This window comes from Camelus ferus, chromosome 17 (assembly GCF_009834535.1).
Source record: "Camelus ferus isolate YT-003-E chromosome 17, BCGSAC_Cfer_1.0, whole genome shotgun sequence".
Classification (NCBI taxonomy): Eukaryota; Metazoa; Chordata; class Mammalia; order Artiodactyla; family Camelidae; genus Camelus; species Camelus ferus.
The window spans coordinates 19,404,317-19,426,540 of NC_045712.1; the positions used below are offsets into that span (position 1 = coordinate 19,404,317).

Here is a 22,224-nt window from a genome sequence, read left to right on the forward strand (position 1 = left end):
ATATATTTAATGCTTTGTTCTTTTAAATATTCATCTATAATCCAATAAAAGTCTCTAATGTCTCTATCAAGTACTTACTAACTTGATTTGAAGCCAAACATTACTACCTTCACACAATCACTTCTTATTGCAAATTAATTTCAGTATCTAGAAGGGTATTCATTGCAGGATCATACAAGCAAAGTACTGGGATCAACCTTAGAGTTGGAGTACTGGTTAAATCAATATATTCACATAATGGAATAGTGTGCAGATGATAAAAAAGAACGAAGGAGCACCTTAAGACTGTATGTAATGATATCCAAGTTAAACATAAATGAAGCAACTCTATATGCATAAATACGGAACAATCTCCAAGATATAATTTTAAGAGCAATGTGCAAAATTATGTGTAAGTATCACACTATTGTATTTCAAAATTGCTTGAATGAGTAAGCGATGAGTGGACAATTAATGTTTTTGCCTACTTAGCATATGCCTGTATACATATACACAGAGCATTTTCTGGGAAGAGGTACAGGAAATCAGTAACAGTGGTCAACTCTGGAGTGGGGAAAAATGGAGAAGAATCTCAGGAAGAAGTATGGGAGAGAGACTTGATTTTCACTTACAACTTTTGAATTTTGTACCAAATTTAATGTAGGACTTAATGCCCCTTCAGGAGTAGATCCTTAGGATTCTTTCTCATCACGTAGCCTCAAGTGAGGACAAATCACAGTAGTCAACGAAATTGTCCTGTTAGAGTATGAGTATTCTGAATATTGGGTTCATGACTTCTCAACTTTCTGTTCCCAGCAGCTAGTCTTATCTTTGCATACAGTATATGCTTAATAATTGTTTACTGAACTGAGTTCAACTGGATTGATTTGCTTTCCTCTTAGGGGCACTTATTAGCCCTTCATGTGTTTCCCTCTGTTCTATCCTAAAGGAAAAAATATAAAACAAACGTTTATTCTCTATTCTTAAGAATTTAAAACTTAGCCAGTCAGTGGAGGTAAATTGGTGCCTCCTTTTCAGAGGGAATTTTGGTATCATAAATCACCATGTACAACATACTCAGGTTGTAACCCAGCATTTTGTTAAGTGATAGATCATATATGTGTATGATCCTATTTTTATCAAATTTCATCCATAGATCACTGTATGTATATATACATACATATTTGGGAGAAATTTCATCAAAATACTTCAAATGTTTCTCCTCCATGATGGGTGATTTTTAATTTCCTCTCCCTTTTTTTTCATATTATTTCCTTTTCTTTTCCTGGTATATAGTTATTATCACTTTTTCCAAAAAAATGAAACTATTACAAAGAAAAAGCATTCAAGTGATTCACTAGTTTTACTCTTTGACTCAACAAATACTTGTTGATTGCACCACAATATCCTATAGTTATCTTTCCTGTTTTACAGTCTGCAGAATTTTCTATGCTTTGAAATACAAAGTACTGAAGCTAAGTACTTATGTCAAGTACGTCTGAAAAATTTAAGCCCCAGGAAAAAAAAATCAGAACAGTAGTTGTCTCTAGGGGAAGGTAAGGATGGAAATTAGATGGGAAGGGGTATGAAGAAAATTTTAAGGGCGATGGGTAATGTTCTAAAGCTTTGGGTTATAGAGGTATATGCATTTGTCAAAATTCAACAAATTTACTCTTAAGATTTGTGCGTTCTTCTATGTGTCAATTTTACATCAAAAGGAAAAAAATACAAATTGGATTTTAGTGATATTGATGTCTGGAATTTACTTTGTTCATTTATAGCTTTATTTAAGCAACTATTTTATTTTTTGTTTTTCAGGAAAGTTGGTAATTAGGTTTATTTAATTAATTAATTTTTTAACGGAGATACTAGGGATTGAACCCAGGACCTCATGCATGCTAAGCCTGCACTCTACCACTAAGCTATACCAGCCTCCTGCCTGGAATTTACTTTGAAACACATCAAAACCAAGATATATTAATGGATGGTTTGAGGAATGGACAGATGGATAGATATACAACAAAGCAAATACAATAAAATGTTATTGTAGAATCTAGGTGATAAGTATACATATGCTCGTTATAAAATTCTTCTAATTTTGCACTTTAACATTTGTCATAATAAAATGTTGAGAAAAATGTAAGTATAAATTATCAATTGATATATTTATATGTTGAATATGCATATATTTTATCCTTATAAACTAAATTCAACAGATTGACTTTAGGAAGTTACTCCCCACCTAAATTCAATCTTCTTGGATAGGTAAACTTATATGTGAGATAATTAGTGACAGGACTGTCTTAATGACCGTGTTAGCTATGCAGTCACACAGGGCCTCACGCTTGGCTTGATGCCCTAATGCTGTGGTCTTGAAATTCTTCTTACTTTTTAAACAAGGGTGCTACATTTTCATTTTACACTGGGCCCTGCAAATTATGTAGCTGGCCCTGACCAATGATCGATAATAATATTACTAACATACATTATCTTCTCCTTTTGCCAGGCCCTATGTTAATAATTCCACGTACATTATTTCACTGAATCCTCAAAGAAAGAATAAAGAGGTAGGTACTATTAATAGCTCCATTTTACAGATGAACATAATAAGGCTCAAAGAAGTTATTTGCTCAAGTTCACACATTTAGCATACCCTCAGTATGCATAGTAGCACAGTACACAAACATGTATTGAATTAGTAATAATAATAGTTATTATTTTTTAAATGTCCTCCCCTCACCCTGTCTTAAGATGAGGAATGCTTATCATTATTACTGTTATTGTTATTGTTGTTGTTGTTATTATTATTATTATATCAGCTCCCATTTACCAAGCACCTTCTAGTAGCCCAGAAAGCTCTGATTGAAACCTGACATGTTCTCTACAACCCAGACTCCTCACCTTTCACATCACAACATCAAGGCCACATTCCCTGCCAGCCTAAATTAGGTCAAGTCTCCTCTTAGGATACCTTATGCTTCTTCATTATAGCAGTCATCACGGTTGTAATTAGGTAGTTGTTTGTTTAATGCCTGTCTTCCCTTCTGGACTGGAATCTCAGCGAAGACATTGATTCACTTTTTTTTTTTTTAAATAGAGGTACTGGGGATAGAATCCAGGACCTTGTGCATGCTAAGTATGCACTCTGCCACTGAGATATTACCCTTCCCCTAGACAGTGACTCATTTTCATCTGTTTACCACTCTATTCCCAGCATCCAGTGTTGTACCTGGAGTGAAGCCTGCCTGCCAAGGCTTGATTATACATTTTTTCATTTAATCCTCAACCCTATGCGGTAGAGATTGTTACCATCATTTTACTTCATTTACGCTCAGAGAGGTTATGTCTGAGTTACCCCAACATAAGGGAAGCATCCACCATAACGTGGACCTACATTTGACTAACTCCAAAATCTCTTGTCATTTTACAGCAGCCTACTGCTTCCACATGACAATCAGCTTAACATTATTTTCTATCTCCAGGCACCACTGATTCCTTTCAGCTCCTATTTTTGCTGTCTGACCTCTGAGCTCCCTAATGAAGAGGACTTGCTTTCCAAGAAGTAATTATGGCAGGTGATATAACCAGGCTGGCTGAAGTCAGGATTTTATTTTTCAACCTTGATGAGTAAAAGCAGTTGGAAATACTACCTTCTAAAAGTAAAGGATCCAATTTCCCTTTGGAACCAGCTCTTCCTTAGGGCTGGGAAACATCCCGAAGTAGTCTCTTGGGCTATGTGAATATAAAGCAATCCACCCATGTCTAGTTGGGGAAGGCCTGAAATAATTAAGGTAAAGCAAATGTAGATGCTTCAGGCTGTTAACAAGATGTCTCTTAGTAGTTTTATGCTTCTATAGATTATTATTCCTACCAGGAAATGTTCTTCCTTAAGTGTGGATTTAGACTTCCCTATGCTTACACATTACTGTGTATCTTTGCAGAGTTGAGAGCGTTAATCTTCGGATTATTCTTTGTTTCTGAGGGTCATAGAAATGGGATGGAAAGGAATGAGAATGCACAGGCTTATTCTCTTCAGCCAGTGCAAGAGGAGAGGCTGTGAACAAGAAATGGAGAGTGCTTGGTCATGGTGTGGATTGTTGAGTTCCACCTGTGGTGTTATTTAAAGATGGAAAATCCCAGAGGGAAGGGCATAGCTCAGTGGTAGAGTGCAGTGCTTAGTATGCACGAGGTCCTGGATTCAATCCCAGGTATCTCCATTTAAAAAAATAAGAAGAATAAATAAACCTAATTATCTCCCCCACAAAAAATAAAAAATTAAAATTAAAAAAAAAAGACTGAAAATCCCAGACCTTAGGAACTGAACTGATGACATATTTGTGTTGTACTCTGTCTTTTGTAGGACACAGGGCAAGAGAACAACATCTGGTGGTGGTAGAGTTTCCAGAGGAGCTAGGTTTGTGCCATTCTGAGGATTAGCTTAGACTGTGGACCTCTCAGAGTAGTCGCTGCTAATAGCAGTGTCAGTTACCCTCTCCATTACACTTCTTTTCTAATATTCCCAAGCATTCTGAAAAGACCTGTTAACCGTCCCAGCCTGACCTCAGTTGTGCTCTTGAGCTTGTTCTACTTTCTTGGAAAAATATCAAGAACTTCGCAATGTTGTTGGTAGAAACAATGGTGACAGCCATCTGTGCAAGACAGTGGTACCCAGTGGTCTCATAAGGGTGAGAGACAGTAAGGCCACAGCAGGTCCAGAAAGTTGGGGCAGAAGTACAGGAGGAACTGTTTCTGAGAACACAAGAGCTACATAAGAAATATGTAAGAGGAGGAGGTTGCTTTTTCCAGGAAATAGGCTATGAGGGCTAATGCCATCATAATTTGAACACTAAAAGTAAGTATGATCTTATTTGTAGTCACTGCCTGGTGAGATGTGATGTACTATATTTGTTACTCTGTATGCCATAGCCAGTGTCCAAGATGGTTCCCAATGATCCTTGCTTTTCTGTATTCGTGTCTTTATGTAGTCCTCCACAACAGATCAGGGCTAGTCTATGTAAATAACAGTGTATGGCAGAGGTTATAGTGGGTGACTTCCAAGGACAGGTGGTAAAGGACTTGCAATGTCTGCTTTGGTCTCTTGGATTGGTTGCTTTGGGGTAGGCCAGCAGTCATCTCATGAAGGCTCTTAAGCAACTCTGTGGAGAGGCCCACAAGGGGAGGAACTGAGGCCTCTACCAACATCCAGCACCAACTTGCCAGCCACGTGAGTAAGCCATTGAAGATGGATCTACCAATGCCATTCAAGCTTTCAAATGACTGCAGCCCCAGCTGACATTGACTGAGCCTCAGGAGAAAACCTTAGCCAGAACTTTCCAGGCAAGTGGCTCCCATATTCCCAGCCCATAGACACTATAAGAGAAAATAAATGTTTATTATGGTGTTAAGCCACTAAGTCTTGGGATAATTTGTTATTCATCAATAAGTAAAACATTTATAAAATATAAAATATTCTATAGAATAAATGTCTATGTGAAACTCTGCCTAAGTAGGTCAGCAAAGTCTTCAGAAAAAAAGGGACATGAGCTAAGTCTTCAAAGATGAGTAGGAGCTTTAGGTGGAGATAAAGTGGAGAAAGGGGAATCATTTCAGGTTGACTCTAGGGCCAAAAGTAAGAAGGCATGGCTTGTTTGAAAAAACAGCAATTAGTTCAGCATGACTGGGGTGCGGTATGTTTAAAGAATGAGATAGAGAGAGATTAGAGGAGTAAGTAGACAGGAACCAGCTCACAAAGGACCTTATATGCTATGTTCATGTATTTGTTTCTTTATCGCAAAGGCAATGAGGGGCCACTGAAGATTTTTTAAGCAGGCAAGTGACATGATCAATTGTACATTTTAGAATGATGGCTAATGTAAGATGGATTAGAGGCAGAAAGACCATTTAGAAGCAACTGCAAGTCCAAATGAGAAATGATTAGAGCCTGAATTAAGGCCTTACCAGTGTGAAGAGAGAAGTGGAAATGGATTCAGAGGGCTTTAGGAGGTATAATTTTCAGAATGTGAGGGATGAGAGAAAGGGAGGATGTGGGATTCAGGAAGAGGACCAAGTTTTGAAGGGGTGAGTTTGAGTGGTGTGTAGGGCATCCAGGTAAACATGTACAGTGGGCAACCAGAAACACTGGTCAGGCATGGAACCCAAGAGGCAACGAGGTCAGGCTGAAGATGGACACTTAAGTTCTGAAGGCTTTTTCATGCAAGCATCTCTTATTTAAATGTAAGTAATTCCATAGGTGAAATGAAATTGAAATACAGTTTAGGGTTTTAGATTTGTCTTTCACTGATAGCAAAGCCACTTAGATATCAGATTTACAGCAAGAAACTGGGATAGAGTTGGAGAAACGAAGTTAGAGCTTGGTATAGGTAGTGAGGATAACTTGAAAACTATTTTTTAGTATCTTCCAGTTTTGCTGGGGATTCAACCATCAGCAGAATCTGGTGACTAATTAGATATAGAAATTGAAGGAGCGGGAAAAGTCTTAAAAAATATTATTTCTCTCCCCCAAAGTTTCCTTTTTAGAACTACTTTTTATCATAACATTTTATGATCTATGCCCGATTTCTATATCATTGTTTTAATTTATTTTGAATTAAATTTTGCTTCTGTTTACTTCACCTATTTTCTAAAATTTGTATCAGTTTCATGATCTTCTATGTCCTCCTTTTTTCCCCTTCCTGCTTTTTGTGAACAAAAGAAAATAAAACCTCTCCCTTTATTGACTATATAATTGAGACAGACTCATTTTTTAAAAATACAGTTAATCCAAAAAAGCAGGAAGTAAACTAAATTACATAAACCTCATCAGCCACTAATAAGTATTGTTAAAATTTTGCGAACTTGGTTCCAACCATCTCCTCATACATATATTTGTGTATGTATGCACATGGTATGACTTACACAGAATCATAATCTACATAGCTTTCTGTAAACTGATCCTTTCATTTTGCAACATGTTGCAGACACCTTCCACATCAATATAGATCTGTTCCAGCATTTTAAAGAGACACATAGTATTACACTATACAATACCACAATTTAATCAACTATTCCCACATAGTTGAACATTTGGGTCGTTCCCAAGGCTTTCATTCAATTAGCAATGCCATGGTAAACATCCTTGTCACGTGTCTTTGTTTATTCATGTATTCATTCATTCATATAAAACACAGCTCAGAGCCCCAACTCATCAAGGTGGATGAGAATTATTTCTGGGATTTTTTCCCCCACTGCAGTGAACTAAACAAGACCTCTAGGGTTTGAGAGGTCCTAGGAAACTGGATTGGGGTTATGCTGTTGATCCTCCTTTGTCTGGCCACAGACAGCCCTCTCCAGAGGTCCTGGTCTTGGTCTTCTCTACTCTCAGCAGGAAAGCAGCCACCCAGCACCTCTACAGCTGCTTTCGGAGTCTCAGTGCTTAGTGACTTATCTCTCAGGCATCCTGCAGCCATCCAAACCTGAGTCTGTTCTTTTCTGGATCTCTGAGAGAGGGAGATACTTGGAAATCCTAAAATTCCACAACCCATCCTTAGCCTCAATGCTGTCTTTATATTAGTGAAGGCTATTTTCTTAAGGAGATGGGGGAAAGGGGAACTACCACTCAATCTTTCCATACAAACCTATAAAAGATCACTAGACAGCTGACTTTGGAGGAGTTACTTAACCTCCTGAAACTTCGAATTCTTTATCTATAAGATAACAACAAATAGTAACTCCATGCAGCCAGCTGTAGAGACCAGAAAACATTTGTCTTTAGCTCCTCTCATTCTCTCACTCCCACTCACATTCTGCCTCCTGAACCTGCAAAACAGATCCAGAATCTGACCACTTCTCTCCACCTCCCCTGCTTTTACCTTGGGCCAACCCTCCTTCATGTCTCACCTGGATCTTTGCAGCAGCCTTCTAATAAGTCTTGATTCTGCCCTTGTTCCCCTGTGATCAATTTTCAATGCAATAGCCCATGAGTCTTTTAAAAAGGATGATAGCTTTGCATCTAACTTTGAGGAAAAAGCAAAATTCTTAGACTAACCTAGAAAGAAAGATTTCCTATATGATTTAGTGCCATCTGCTCCACTTCTCCGACCTCAATTCCAACCATCCTCTTCTTCATTCACACTCCTCTTGCCAAAACATGTCAAGCACACCTTTTGCATTAGCTATTTCCTTTGCCTCTATCCTCAAGAATAACAGTTCTCTCCAACCAGGCATTTGCTCAATTACCTTTCTTAGTATTCACACACCCAGCTTCGTTTTTCTCCACAGCATTTATCACCGACATATAGTATGTTTACTTATTTATTATTTATCTCTTAAAATGGGAATATCAGCCTTTTAAAGGAAGGGACCTGTCTATTTAGTTTTTCAGTGCTGGAGTAGTTCCTAGCACACATTAGAGGCCCACTAAATATTTGCTGAATAAATAAATGGACAATCATAATAATCATTATCTTTCAGAGCTGGAGCGAGGATTCATTTTGATAGCGTAGTGCCTTCTGAAAAGTGAGGACTATGTGAATATAGATTGTTGTTGTATCATCATTATTATATTCATAGTAGTCTTTGAAGAATACATTAGAAAAAGGGTATTCCAGCATAGAACTGATTGGAGCAGGCGCTTACATGTCGGATATACCCTGTATGCAGGTGGGACCTGCACTAAAATGTGTGAGAAAAATCGATATTGGTAAGATCACCTGCATCTGAATCATCTAGACAGTTTGTTCAAAAGGCAGATTCTCCATCTTACATCTACTAAAATTGACTCTTAAGGGGAAAGGCACTGCAAGCCAGTTTTTAAATTAACATCTGATACCTACTAACAATTAAAGAACCTTTGGAGAACTGCTGGCTGCAGAAACAAAGGCAGCTTCTGACTTTAACAGCTCCCCCTTCTTAATATTAAAATCCTCTCTCCAGCCTTGACCCCACTCCCTCATCTAGTCCTGCACTGGATTATTTGAAATAAAGTAATTGAGTTATGATCCTGTTTCTGCAAGAATCTCATACAAATGCTGTTCTGGTACTTCTTTTTCAAAACAATGTAAATAGCATTCTAGAATTTCATTTTTTATTCTTTATCAGCTGCTAATATAAAAATGAAAAATAAGTGTTTCTATCAAATACTTTAATGTTTCTTTCTCTGCTTCTTAGTATTTTCTTATGTAATAGAAGAGAATGTTTTTCCTATGTCTGATGCTTTTTTTAAGTCAGTGTGTTTCTTTTCACCAATGTCTTACATCAGGACAGCTAGTTTCATTGTCAATCCTATTGGAAATGTATCTGGGAAGAGGAAGGGGGGAATGATAGATACATTATTCACCAGTTTTTGATATTATATAGCTAAACATGACTTTATTATACCATTCTCTATAGTCTGAGAGTTGGGGGTCCAGGACGAGTGCTGAAACAGACACTTGGTGCCTGTAGCTTGCTGGTCTACTTCTTTACTGCTCCAGCCTACGTCAAAGGGCTTCTACCACTGACTTGAAACTTGAGCAGAATGGGTAAAAGAATGGCAGCACTAGTTGTGTAACTATTATGAAATTAAATTACACAGTTTGAATCCACATTAACAGATATTAAATGTTAAAGTAATAAAATGATACCTCTGGCAAATAAAATTGAAACAAAGTCTGAATCTTAATGAAGAGGGATCAAGAGAGAGAATACAATGTATTCCAGACTTTTGCATCCATTCCCAACAGTACTGTTTTAGCTTTTAAAATCCTTCTTTCAAACAATTAGGAAATCAAAACAAAAGTCTTTTTTCTCTCTCAAAGGGGTTCAAAACTTCAAGGGCATTCTTTAGTGAGTCTATCTTTATGTATCCTTCTTCTGAACCCTCAGTAAGATCTAATCTTATCCTTTTAGAGCCTCTATAGTACTTCCTTTCATCATTTCCAGTCCTATTACTCTTCCTTGATTTGTGGTACGTCCTTGGCCAGTTGTAAATTCCCTTAGGCAGAAACTGTGTATTCTCCTTTTTGTACCTATCAACAGTATTTATTGTATTCTTATACGGCCAGCAAAGTGAGGCAAGACCTACAAAAGTATAAATTATAAAACCAATAGTTTAGCTTGGGAGAAAAATCTTACCCATGTAAAACTGCAGCAATTACTGTAAAAGAGTGTGTAAGTATATGACTAATAGTAACAGGAGACTTGATCCCGTACAGTTCTGTCCTGGGAGATGCAAAACCACTGAAGAAGGTGAGAATGGATGCCTGGGCTCTCACCACTAAGCAAATTTAGTCTCAGGATCTACAGTAAAAATCTCCGTGGTCTAGAGAGTAGCTGTCCTCTGAGAGTAGAGCTGCTCAGATTCAAATGGAAAACAGGGCAGTGAACTTCTCCAAGCTATTACAGCAAGCACTCGGTTCAGTTTTTCTGGATTCCATAATTTCCGGGATTTATTTATGCTTCAAGGGGTGAGGGGCACCTAAAATTGGTCATTAACATTAGCCAGGCAGGTGAAGCCAGTGCCAAATTTAATTTGAATTAGAAAAATAAAGATGGTTGAAATTCCTGAATGCTATGAAGCAGCTGATAAAGTTACATGGATTATGGTGGGTCACAGGTTGTTTTTTGCCTCCCAATGTCCCTTCATCAGCCCTAACTCAGTTTTCCTCTAGGAATTCTCCTTACTGCATTCAGAGTCCACTAGATTCAGACAGGGCTCTGCTCCCAGTTCTGAGAGTAGAGCATGTGACTCATATCTAACCAACCAGCACACAGAATTCTACTTATCACAGTGTTGGTTCTAGTTATGGGTATGACCAATTCAAGATAGGAGTGAATTTCAAGAGTTGCTTAAAAATTTCCAGGAAGAAATGCTCTCTATTTTTCCATTGGACTTGAACCTGGGAGGATGTGACATTGAAGATTTGAGGTGTTTTGGGAAAGGAGGGGAGAATCATATAGATAAGAGCTCAAGAATAAAATCAACTGAATGGAAGGCAGAAGCCAGAAATGGAGAGCAACCAAATCCTGGTGACACTGTTGGAGGCTTTGGATACAGCCCCAATAAGGGAAGATATACACTGACGTTTTAAGTTAATCAATCACAAAATTTCGCTTTATTGTGTAGTAAACTCACTTGTGTGAATTTTCTGTCACTTGCAACCAAAAGAGTTCTAAATGATATATACATACATTCTAAATTATATGGTACTTATGTTTTGGTTAGGAGGGACTAAGGAGTACAGTCAGGGCAGAGCCAGTTAGGGAAGGCTTTATGAATAAAATGGAGCTTGAATAAGTCAAAAGAGATGAGAAGGTGAGAGCCAAGATGGCGGAGTATAGAGACTCACAGCTCACCTTCTCCCACAAATACACCAAGAATTACATCTACAAACCCACTGAATGGCACAGAACACCTACTGAACTCTGGCAGAGGGTCTCTTGTTTTGAAATACAGGAGGATTGTCAAAAAATCTGATAAGCAACAAGTATATACTGTATAGCACTGAGAACTACATTCAATATCTTGTAGTAACTTATGGTTAAAAAGAATATGAAAATGAATATATGTATGTTCCTACATGACTGAAGTATTGTGCTGTACACCAGAAATTGACACAACATTGTAAACTGACTATACTTCAATTAAAATATATATGTATATATGTGTGTGTATATATATGTGTATATATAAGAAAAAGATAAGAAGACAGAAAAGGGAGAAAGTGCATGACTAAAAGCCTTGGAGTAAGAATGAGGACACTGGATGAGTGGAGCCCAGGGAAGAAGAGGACAAATGTTAGGGTGGATCTGGATGGGGCTAGGGTGAGGCTAGGGTGGGGCTAGGTTATGGGTGAGCCACAAAAGTGAGGTAAGGGGATTTAATGTAATGGGAATAGGAAGGTACTGGTAATTAAGAAAGATTAGATCATGTTGAGCATGGTTATAGGTGGAAGAACCTGATATCAGGAAGACTGACTTCCTAAATTGATGCATTAATATAAAATTCAAGAGGTACAATATTGGGACCAGCAATGGTGAAGAAGAGATAGAAGAGACAGAAATGAAAGTTAATTGTAATAACCTATAATGAGAAAGAATATGAAAAAATATATGTGTGTTTAATTGAATCACTATGCTGTACACCAGAAACTAACACAGCATTATAAATCAACTATAGTTCAATTAAAAAGTAAAACAAACAAAACACAGCAAGAGCTAAGTAAACAGGTTTTTTTAAATAATATCAAGGCACCAGAAGTGAGTGGAAATAAACCCTTATGCTGACTTGCTACCAGAACATCTGTCATATACACCATCGACTACTCAGAAGAAACAAATAGCAAAAGCTTCCCCAGAGATGTTCCAGCCCAGATGCCAGGAATATGAAAATCACATGGTTTTGGTAATTTTCATTAAAATATTATTTTAAGAAAAAAAGGAATGAAAGCTATTTTAGGGGAAATACATACAGGTTTTGTTAGATATGAACAATAAGAAGATGGATGTATTACATATAGCTGGTTTCAGCCTTTGAACACTACAGGCAGCACATACGTACTAACTTGAACCAAAGTTAAACACAAAAAGGAGTGGGGAATTGAGGAGATTTGGGAAGAAAGAGCCAAATTTCCCATCACCACATCAGGTAAGGATTCCCTTTCTAAGGCTGTATTTCTGCAATGAAGATAATATTTTGAAATTTTTTATTTGTCTGTTTCTTTCCATCTTCATTGCCAATATTCTAGTCCAAGTCATTATTATCTCTCACCTTGATGAATGACTGAAATTGCTTCTTATAGTGGTTTTTCCACTTCATTGTTATCTCCTCCTCTGTGTCAGGAGTCCCCAAGACCCCTGTTCAATGATTTGCTAGTAAGACTTAACAGGATTCAGAATACATATAGTTATACTCATGGCTATGATTTATTATAGAAAAAAGATTCAAAGAAAAATCAGCAAAAGGAAAAGATACATGAGGCAAAGTCCAGCGGGGAACCAGACCCAAGCTTCAAAGTGTCTTTTCCAACTGGAGTTGCACAGAATGTGCTTCATTACCCTGGCAATAAATTGTGACAACACATGTAAAATGTTGCCACCCATGGAAGCTTATTTAAAACTCAGCACCTACGGATTTTTCTTTTTTCTTTTTTTTTTCGGTGGGGGGCTACAAATAACATAGACATATTCTACCTAGGAGGTATCAAAATTTCAATTTCCTCAAAGGAAAGCAGGTGTTGAGCATAAAGCACATTGCTTATACAAACAGTTTAGACAAAGTGAGTCACTCTTACCAATTGAGTGGTAGAAATCCGTCCAAAATCCAGACACTCACCAAGGACCAATCTTGTAAGCCAGACTTTCAAAGGATAGTAGTCAGGGCTGCTATGTTAACTCATTTCCGCACATTTCTAACCCATTCTCCTGTCAATAACCAGAAGGAATCTTCTTAAAAATATAAGCTAAATTATGTGTATTGTACCTGGACTAAAATCCAAACTCTTTACCATAGTCTATAAGTCCCTGCATGATGTTGAGGGGAGGTAATTGGTTTATTTATTTAATGGAGGTACTGGGGACTGAACCCAGGACCTCATGCATTCTAGGCATGTGCTCTATCACTGAGCTGTACCCTCCACCCTATAAGTCCCTGTATGATATCATCAACTCCTTCCCTCCAAACTCATCTCTTGCCACTCTCCTCAGCCTCACTCTCCAGCCACACTGGCCTCCTCTAAGTTTCTAAAATATCACTGCCCAATAGAACTTCCCCTGATAATGGAAATGTTCTTCTGCACTGTCCAGTCATCTGTTGGTGTCCATCAACCAAACTCAGCTATTGAGCACCTGAAGTATGGCTAGTGCAACTGAGAAAATGAATTTTTAAATTTTATTCAGTTTTAATTAATTTAAATGTAAATAGCCACATGTAGCTAGGAGTTACCATTTTAGACAGTGTAGCTCCAGAACACATTGAACTCCTCTCATTTTAAGGCTTTTTATTGTATGGGAAATTACAGATCGAATTAAAATGCTTGGGGGTGGGGGTGGGAAGGAATAGACTGAGAGTTGAAAATTTGTAGATACTGACAGGCATATGTAGAATAGATAAACAAGATTATAGTGTATAGCACAGGGAAATATATACAAGATCTTGTGGTAACTCACAGCAAAAAAAAAAAAATGTGACAATGAATATATGTTTGTTCATGTAAAACTGAAAAATTGTGCTCTACACTGGAATTTGACACAACATTGTAAAATGACTATAACTCAATAAAAAAAGTTTAAAAAAATAAATAAAATGCTTGAATCACATAGTTTATTAAATTAACTTAAAACACACAGTGCAAAGCCAGGGGAAAGGGACAGGGCAAGTTAACAGACTGTTAGGAAAGGGTGCAAGAAAGGTGGAAGGGTCACACTACTTAAATCCTAGCTCATGTAATGCCGTATGTCCTACATTTGTCTGCTGCATCAGCCTTCTCTGCTGATGGACAGAGCTGAGGTTCCAGCAAGTGGGTCCACAGAGAGAAGGTGCCCTGGGCCAATGATACCCACTGGCTCTACCAGAAAGGCACAGGGACGAGTACATTGGGACAATAGCTGTAGCTTGCCAGTTACCCTGCTGAACAGCTATGAGTTTTCATGTTTTGGGCAGAGGACAGATGGACCAGAAGAGTTATTACTAATGAGTGGCTGGATTAAGACCTCATAAATATTAAGTGCTCATGTATATTTAGTGTACCCTAGAAATTAAATATCTCGTGTATATTTAATTTGTCATGAATATTTATTTAGTGCCTAAGTGCCATATGTATATTTAGTGCCTCTCGAAAATTACTCTTTGTCCTTTAATTCCTTTCTGTTTACATTTAACACACTCATGCTCTATCCACTAACTACTTATCTACGCTTAACACATCTTATGAGTTTCATTTATCCCATGTTTTTTCTTTTCTTCTGCATCATAACTCAATATTATCAAATAGTATAATTAACGTACACTGTACCTCTGCACATGTGTTTTCTTTGTATAGTGAGAATCCTCTGGCTCATCCCATAACAAGCTCCTCTATAGCCTTTAGGTCTCAGTGGAAATGTCACCTCCTCTGCAAGGCCTTCTCTGATCACCCATGGGCTATAGACTGAATTGTGTCCCTCCTCAAATTCATAGTTGAAGCCCTAACTCTAATATGACTGTATTTGGAGACAGGGCCTTTAGGGAAGTTGAATGAGGTATAAGTGTGGGGCCCTAATCTGGTAGGACTTGTGTCCTTATAAGAGGAGGAGGAGACACCAGACATCCCTCTCTCTCTTCTTGTACACACTAAGGTAAGGCCATGTGAAGACACAGCAAAAAGGCAGCCATCTGCAAGCCAGGAAGAGAGGTCTCACCAGAAACAAACCCTGATGGCACCTTGATCATGGACATCTGGCCTCCAGAGCTGTGAGAAAATACATTTCTGTTGTTTAAGCCACCTGGTCTGTGGTATTTTGTTATGGCAGCCTCTGAACTGTTTTTACTCATGATACTTCTAACACTGAATATGTGGATTTTCTCCTCACACTAACCAATCCTCCAGCTCTCCAGATACCAAGTGTGTTTTCAACAATTCAATTCTAACACTGTATACCTGGAGTTAGCCTCAGACCCCACAAGTTAAAGGGTGCAGTTGCACAAAACTGCCCCCACTTCAGATACCAGTCACAAGTCCCAGGTACTTGTGACCAACTGACCAATCAGGAATTCCCACAAGTCCCTCCTCAGATTTGATAATTTGCTAGAACAGCTCACAGAACTCAGGGAAACACTTTACTTACCACTACTAGTTTTAAAGATACAACTCAGGAACAGCCAAATGGAAGAGATGCACAGGCGAGGTATGGGAGAAGGACTGCAGAGTTTCCATCGTCTCTCCCAGCGCCTACCTGCGTTAACCAACCCAGAAGCTTTCCAAATCCCATCATTCAGGGATTTTTATGGAGGTTTCACTATGTAGACATGACGGATTAAACCACTGGTGATTAACTCAGTCCCCAGCCTCTCACCCCTCCCAGGGGGGTTGAAAATTCCAAGCCTCTAATTATGCCTTGGTCTTTCTGGCAGTCAGTCCCCGTCCTGAAGCCATCTAGGAGCCCCCAGCCACTAGTCATCTCATTAGCATACAAAAGACCCTCTTATCACTCCAGAGATTCCAAGGATTTTAGGGGCTGTATACCAGTAACTTGGGACAAAAACCAGACTAATGCACGATCTATCAGATCCAGTCTAAAGTAGGTCTTCCCCATTCCCATTAATCTCTAGCTTATCACAGTGTTTACTTCTTCACACATAATTCATCATTATTTTAGTTATCTGCTTGTATACTTTCTTTTTACCTGTTTCCCCCAATAAAATGTAAACTCTGCTAATGGCTACAGCAATGTCCGTTTTGCTCATATTTATAACTTCAGCAAGTTATCAATGAATATTTATGGATGGAACTTCAAAGCACACATTCAAAAATGAATGAATGAAATTCTAAAGTACATATTAATGTTTGACAATAAACAAACCTAAAAATCAGCAACCCTGACTCCTGAAAATTATTTGGAATGCATGTATGTGCCTGAAGTCAGAATTTCTTTCATTGTGGTAAAACATACATAACATAAAATTCACCACTTTTAACCATGTTATTTATACAGTTCAGCATCAATAAGTCCAACCACGTTGTTGTTCAATCATCACTGCTATCCATCTCTAGAATTTTTTTCATCATCTCAAATTGAGACTCTATCCATAAAAAAATAACTTCCTATTCTTTCCTCCCAACTGCTGGCAACCACGAGTCTACTCTCTGTCTCTATGAGTCTAACTACTGTGTTATGTGGTAATTCTATGTTTAATTTTCTTGAGGAATTTCTATATTGTTTTCACTGTGAGTGACTGCATCATTTTACACTCCACTGGCAATGTACAAGGATCCTAATTTCTCCAGGTTTTCTGGGTTTTGTTTGTTTGTTTTTGGTAATAGCCACACTAATGGGTGTGAAGTGGTTTCTCACTGTGAATTTGTTTTTCCTTAATGATTAGTGAAATTGTGTTTATTGGCCATCCATATATCTTCTTTTTTTTTTTTTAATGGAGGTATGGGGATTGAACCCAAGACCATGCACTCTACCACTGAGCTATCTCCCTTCCTCCCTGTGTATCTTCTTTGCAGTAATGTCTATTTAAGTCCTTTGCCCATTTATTAATTGGGTTGTTTTTTCCTGTTCAAGTTGTAGGAGTTCTTTGTATATTCTGGATATTAATCCCTTATCAGATTAATGATTTGCAAATCTTTTCTCCCATTTCATAAGCTGCTTTTTCACTCTGTTGATGGTATCCTTCGACACAAATTTTTAAATTTCGATGAAGCCCAATTTACCTGTTTTTTCTTTTGTTGCCTGTGCTTTTGCTGTTATATTGAAGACATCATTGCCAACTCCAATGTCATGAAGTTTTGCCTATGTTTTCTTCTAAGAGCTTTATAGGTTTAGTTCTTAGGTTTAGGTCTTTGATCCATTTTGAGTTATTTTTGTATATGGTGTAAGGTAAGGGTCCAACTTCATTCTTTGGCATATGGATATCCAGTTTTTCCAGCACCATTTGTTGAAAAGACTGTCCTTTCCCATTGAATGGCTTTGGGACCCTTGTTGAAAATCATTTGATTCTATATACAATGGGTTATTTCTGAGCTCTCTATTCCACTCCATTGGTGTATATGATTGTCTTTATACTAGTATTACATGATTTTGACAACTATAGCTTTGAGGTAAGGTTTGCAATCAGGGTGTGTGAGTCCTCTGACTTCTTTGAAACCAAATTTTATATTCACTTACTCAAATTATTTGCAGTGGCTGTCATCTTAGCAACATTGCAAAAAGACATATTTCAGAGCAATTATTTTAAATAAGAACTGGTCTTTGCAAATTCTTCAAAATAAGATATGTAGTAACAGTGGTCTTAGTTTGGAGTCATTATATTTCTTTTATTTTCCTTAGACAAAACTTTTACACATACTGGAATTGGAATTTGCAGTGTCCTAGTCTTTTGTGCAGGCTGGCACAGCCTAGCTGGGAAGTTAGCCAAAGAAGACTTCCTGGATTAAATTTAACTTAGGTAACTCTTTCAGTTTGGGCTATCAGACTCCATTAGCTTGCCCAGAACACAGAAGAGAACAAACATGTTCAAAACAAGCTGTTTGGGATTTTGTCAGGCAGGGCTGCTACACATTCAAGGTTAGACTATTAAAAAAAGAAAAGTCAATGAGAAACATCATGACAGAAAATCGAAGGCAAACTCTCAGACTGAGGCAGAGCCTTGCTGCACTGTCTCTGTAAACGATAAAAAGAGAATCGAGCCTATGAGTTTAATTAAGATTTTTTTTTAAATGGAGGTACTGGGGATTGAACCTGGGACCTTGTACCCGCTAAGCATGCACCCTACCACTGAGCTACACCTACCCTCTTCAAGTTTATTTTAGCATGGTCTTTAGGTTTTCTCTCCAGTTCACGTTGTGCAGAAGAAAAATTATAGTTTGAGAAACTTCCTGGTATTTTGCTTTCCTCCTAACAGAGGTAGGGTGGGGTAGTAAGAAAGAATGTTGGACTGTGCCTAAGGAGGTCTGGCTTCCAGCAGAATTTTGCCACTGACTTGCTATGGGAGCTAAGTCACTGGCTCTCTCAGCTACAATTTCCTGAACCATGTGTTGAAAAAATTCCTGGATCTCTAAGAACTAACAGCTCTAGTAATATGACACAATAGCTTTTTTTTTTTAACTTCCCTTAGATATTTTTCTTATTATTCTCTAATTTATTTTTAAAAAACGGTGCATAACTGTTATTAGCATTCATTCATGTTTTGTCTGCTCTACTAAATTGTATGATCCTAGAAAACATATCATATTCAGTTTGCTATCCCTCACAGTTTAACACTGTAACTTTTAGAAGTTATATATTTGAAAGAAGGGAGAATGTGTTGAACCATCTTTTTTTGTTTGTTTGTTTTGAAGATTATTTTTCAATGACAAATGTTTCATTTTTTGCTAAGATAAATATCCTTTAGCTAGGTGATAATGGTTATACTATAGTAATGACATTTCCCCCTATTTTGTCCAATTAAAAATAATTTGTGGATTATTATATAATATAAAAACCCAGAAGCAATGCACTATGTTAGTCAGTATTCTATTATACTGCTTTTTTGGTAAATAAACTCCCAGGGAAGATTTCCTACGAGCACCTGATGTGACAAAAGGCTAACGTAATGAATCAGGATTATTTATCATGTGTAACTATGTTAGTCATGACTCCCATAGTTGTAAATGTCTGAAGATCTAGCTCAAACTAGTCCAACCAAAAAGGGAAATTTATTTGACTCATGCATCTGAAAAGTACAGGCTTGGGTGAATCCAGAGCCAAGTGATCTCATTAAGACTTTAGTCTTTTTCTTTCCACTACTTGATTTTTTTTCTGTTGACTCCATTCTGGGACCAGCTCTTCATTTATAGTGATAAGGCTGCTAACAGCTCCAAGCTTACATGATATACTCTCAGTCATCCTAGTGTTAGGATAGTGCCTCTTTCAGAATAGTTCTAATGACTCGCAGAGTTGAGTTGCATTGTCTGATTGAGTTAGGCAGAGGGATGCGCCTGTGTTCATCATTGCTCTAGGTATATGGAATACACTGATTGGCTAGGATTGGGTTATGCGCCCACACTGGAGTCCAGGGGTAGTATTTACCTCCTCCTGAGCCTCATGGACTGAGGATGATATGAAGTTGCTCCCTTTTGGGAAACTGGGGACTCTTAAGCAGAATAAGGTACAATGGGTGATGGGCAAGTAAGAGCAGTGGGAATTCACAACAAAAAAACAATCTTAGTTCTGTAAAACAAACTATTTTTAATACTGTTTTTATATAAAACTAATTAACTGAGAAGTCAACTCTAAATACAAACTTGTTTCTAGCATCTAACTTCTAAACCTTTCTGATGTAGCTCTATACATTGCAAAAGCTTTAATGCAAAAGCTGACTCATGTCAGTTATGCATTACATTTGGCTGCAAGTGACAGATCTAACTACAGTGGCTTAAACAGATAAGGGTTCATTTTTAAGAAGTTCAGAGGCAAGTTGTTGCTGGCATTGGTTTGGTGCCTTATGGATGTGAAGCCTCGTGATATTTTCCTCATGGTCCCAAAATGGCTGCTGGAATTTGGGGCTTCACGTCCAGGCTGGCAGTAGGAGGAAGCAGAGGAGTACAAAGGGGCAAGAACTGCTTGCTATATTTTTTTTTTCCGTGTGCTTTTTAAAGAGTATAACCAGATGCTCTAATCAACACTTTTGCATATATCTTATTCATCACATGGTCACATATATCATCTATGGAGACTGAGAAACACATAGTCTTTTAATTGGACTCAGTGCCACCCCAAATTAAACCAGGCTGCATTACTAAGGAAAAGAGGGATAATGGATACTGGGGGGCTGTCTTAGTCAGTTGGGCCTGCTCTAACAAAATACTGTAGACTGGTTGGCTTAAACAATAGATAGATAAACTTCCTAGTTTTGGTGCTGGCTTATTGGGTTCCAGAAGAATCAAATTCCTGGCTTGAAGATGGCCCCCTTCTTCTCTGTCTTCATGACAGAGAGAGACAGAGCTCTCGTCTCTTCTTATAAGGACACTAATCATATCATGGGGCCCCACCCTCATGACCTCATTAAACCTAATTATCTCGCAGTTCCAAATACCATCACATTGGGGGTCAGAGCTTCAGCATATGAATTTTGAGAGGACACAAACATTCAGTCCATAATATTCCACCCCCAGACCCCCAAATTTTATGTCCCTCTTGCATGCAAAATACATTCATTCAATCCTAATGGCCCCTTGACACAACACTGTAAACTGACTATAATTCAAGTAAAATTCTAAAAAAAGCAAGATTAAAAAAGAATCCTAATGGCCACAAAAGTCTTAACTAATTCTAGCAGCCACTGTAAAGTCTAAAGTTCAAAATCTCATCTAAACTTCATCTAAATCAGATATGGGTGAAACACAAGGTATGATTCATCCTGAGGCAAAATTCCTCTCCAGCTGTGAACCTATGAAACCATAGAAGTTATGTGCCTCCAGAATACAATGGTGGGACAGGCACAGTACAGACTTTACCATTACAAAAGGGACAGACTGGAAGGAAGAAAAGGGTATCAGATCCCAGGTAATTCCAAAACCTCATAAGGTAAACAATGTTAGATCTTGAGGATTGAGAACAATCCTCTTTGGTTCGAAGCTCTACTTTCCGGACCCACTGGGGTGGTGGTCCTACCTCTGCAGCTATGCCAGGTGGGGGTCAAGTTCTGAGGGGTCCCACTTCCAAGGTTCCAGGTGACTGCTGCTGAATTGGAAGTGACAGCCACTCCAACCCGTGAAAATGAGGAGGCAGCCCTGATGATCTCCGAATGACCTTTGTGGTCATTCTTCCTTTGTCTTGAAGAATAGCACACATTTGCAGCTGTCTAGCTCCATGGTCCAGTTCTGTAAGGTCTAAGAAGTCTGACAGCCTCCCTTCCTTTTGTGCTGGGGTGGCTGATTAGGTCTGTGGTTCACACCCATACTAATCTCCTAATCAAATTGTTGTTTGGCCACACCCTTAGTGTTCCCTTCAGAAAAATCTTTCTCATTTTTTTGCAGTATGAATAGGGTGAGAATTTTCCAGATTTTAAAGTTCTAGTTCATTTTGCTTAACAATTCCTTCTTTGATTCACTTCTCTCTTTTGTATCTAATGGTAAGCTGTCAGGAGGAACCGAACTGCTCCTTCATCACTTTGTTCAGAAGTCACCTCAGTTAACTCTCTAGCTTCATAGCTTGCAAGTTTTACCTTTCACAAAACACTAGAATATATAGTTCAGTCAGGTTCTTTTTCTACTTTATGACAAGGATCAGTTTTTCTCCACTGTCCAATAACATGTTCCTCATTTCTGTCTGAGATCTCACCAGAATAGACTTAATTACCTATATTTCTACCAACATTCTTTTGATGATTATTTACATATTCTCTAAAAAAAATGGATGCTTTTCCTCCAGCTCTCCCCTTCTCTTCGTGAGTCCTCACCAGAATCATTGCCCTTAATGGCCATATTTCTAGTATGCACCTCAAGACTCTTCCAGCCTCAACTCACTGTTCAATTCAAAGCCACTTCAGTATTTTTAGGTATTTGTTACAGTAGCACCCTACTGCTC

At 38.1% G+C, this 22,224-nt stretch overlaps 1 long non-coding RNA gene across 1 annotated transcript in view; it reads right to left on the bottom strand.

Annotated features, from left to right (window-relative positions):
* LOC116657113 overlaps nucleotides 1–22,224 on the bottom strand; it is a 35,644-nt gene that overhangs the window by 7,613 nt on the left and 5,807 nt on the right. Inside the window, exon 3 of the long non-coding RNA XR_004312108.1 lies at nucleotides 13,248–13,377. This is a non-coding gene — a long non-coding RNA (uncharacterized LOC116657113). The remainder of the gene's footprint in view (nucleotides 1–13,247; nucleotides 13,378–22,224) is intronic.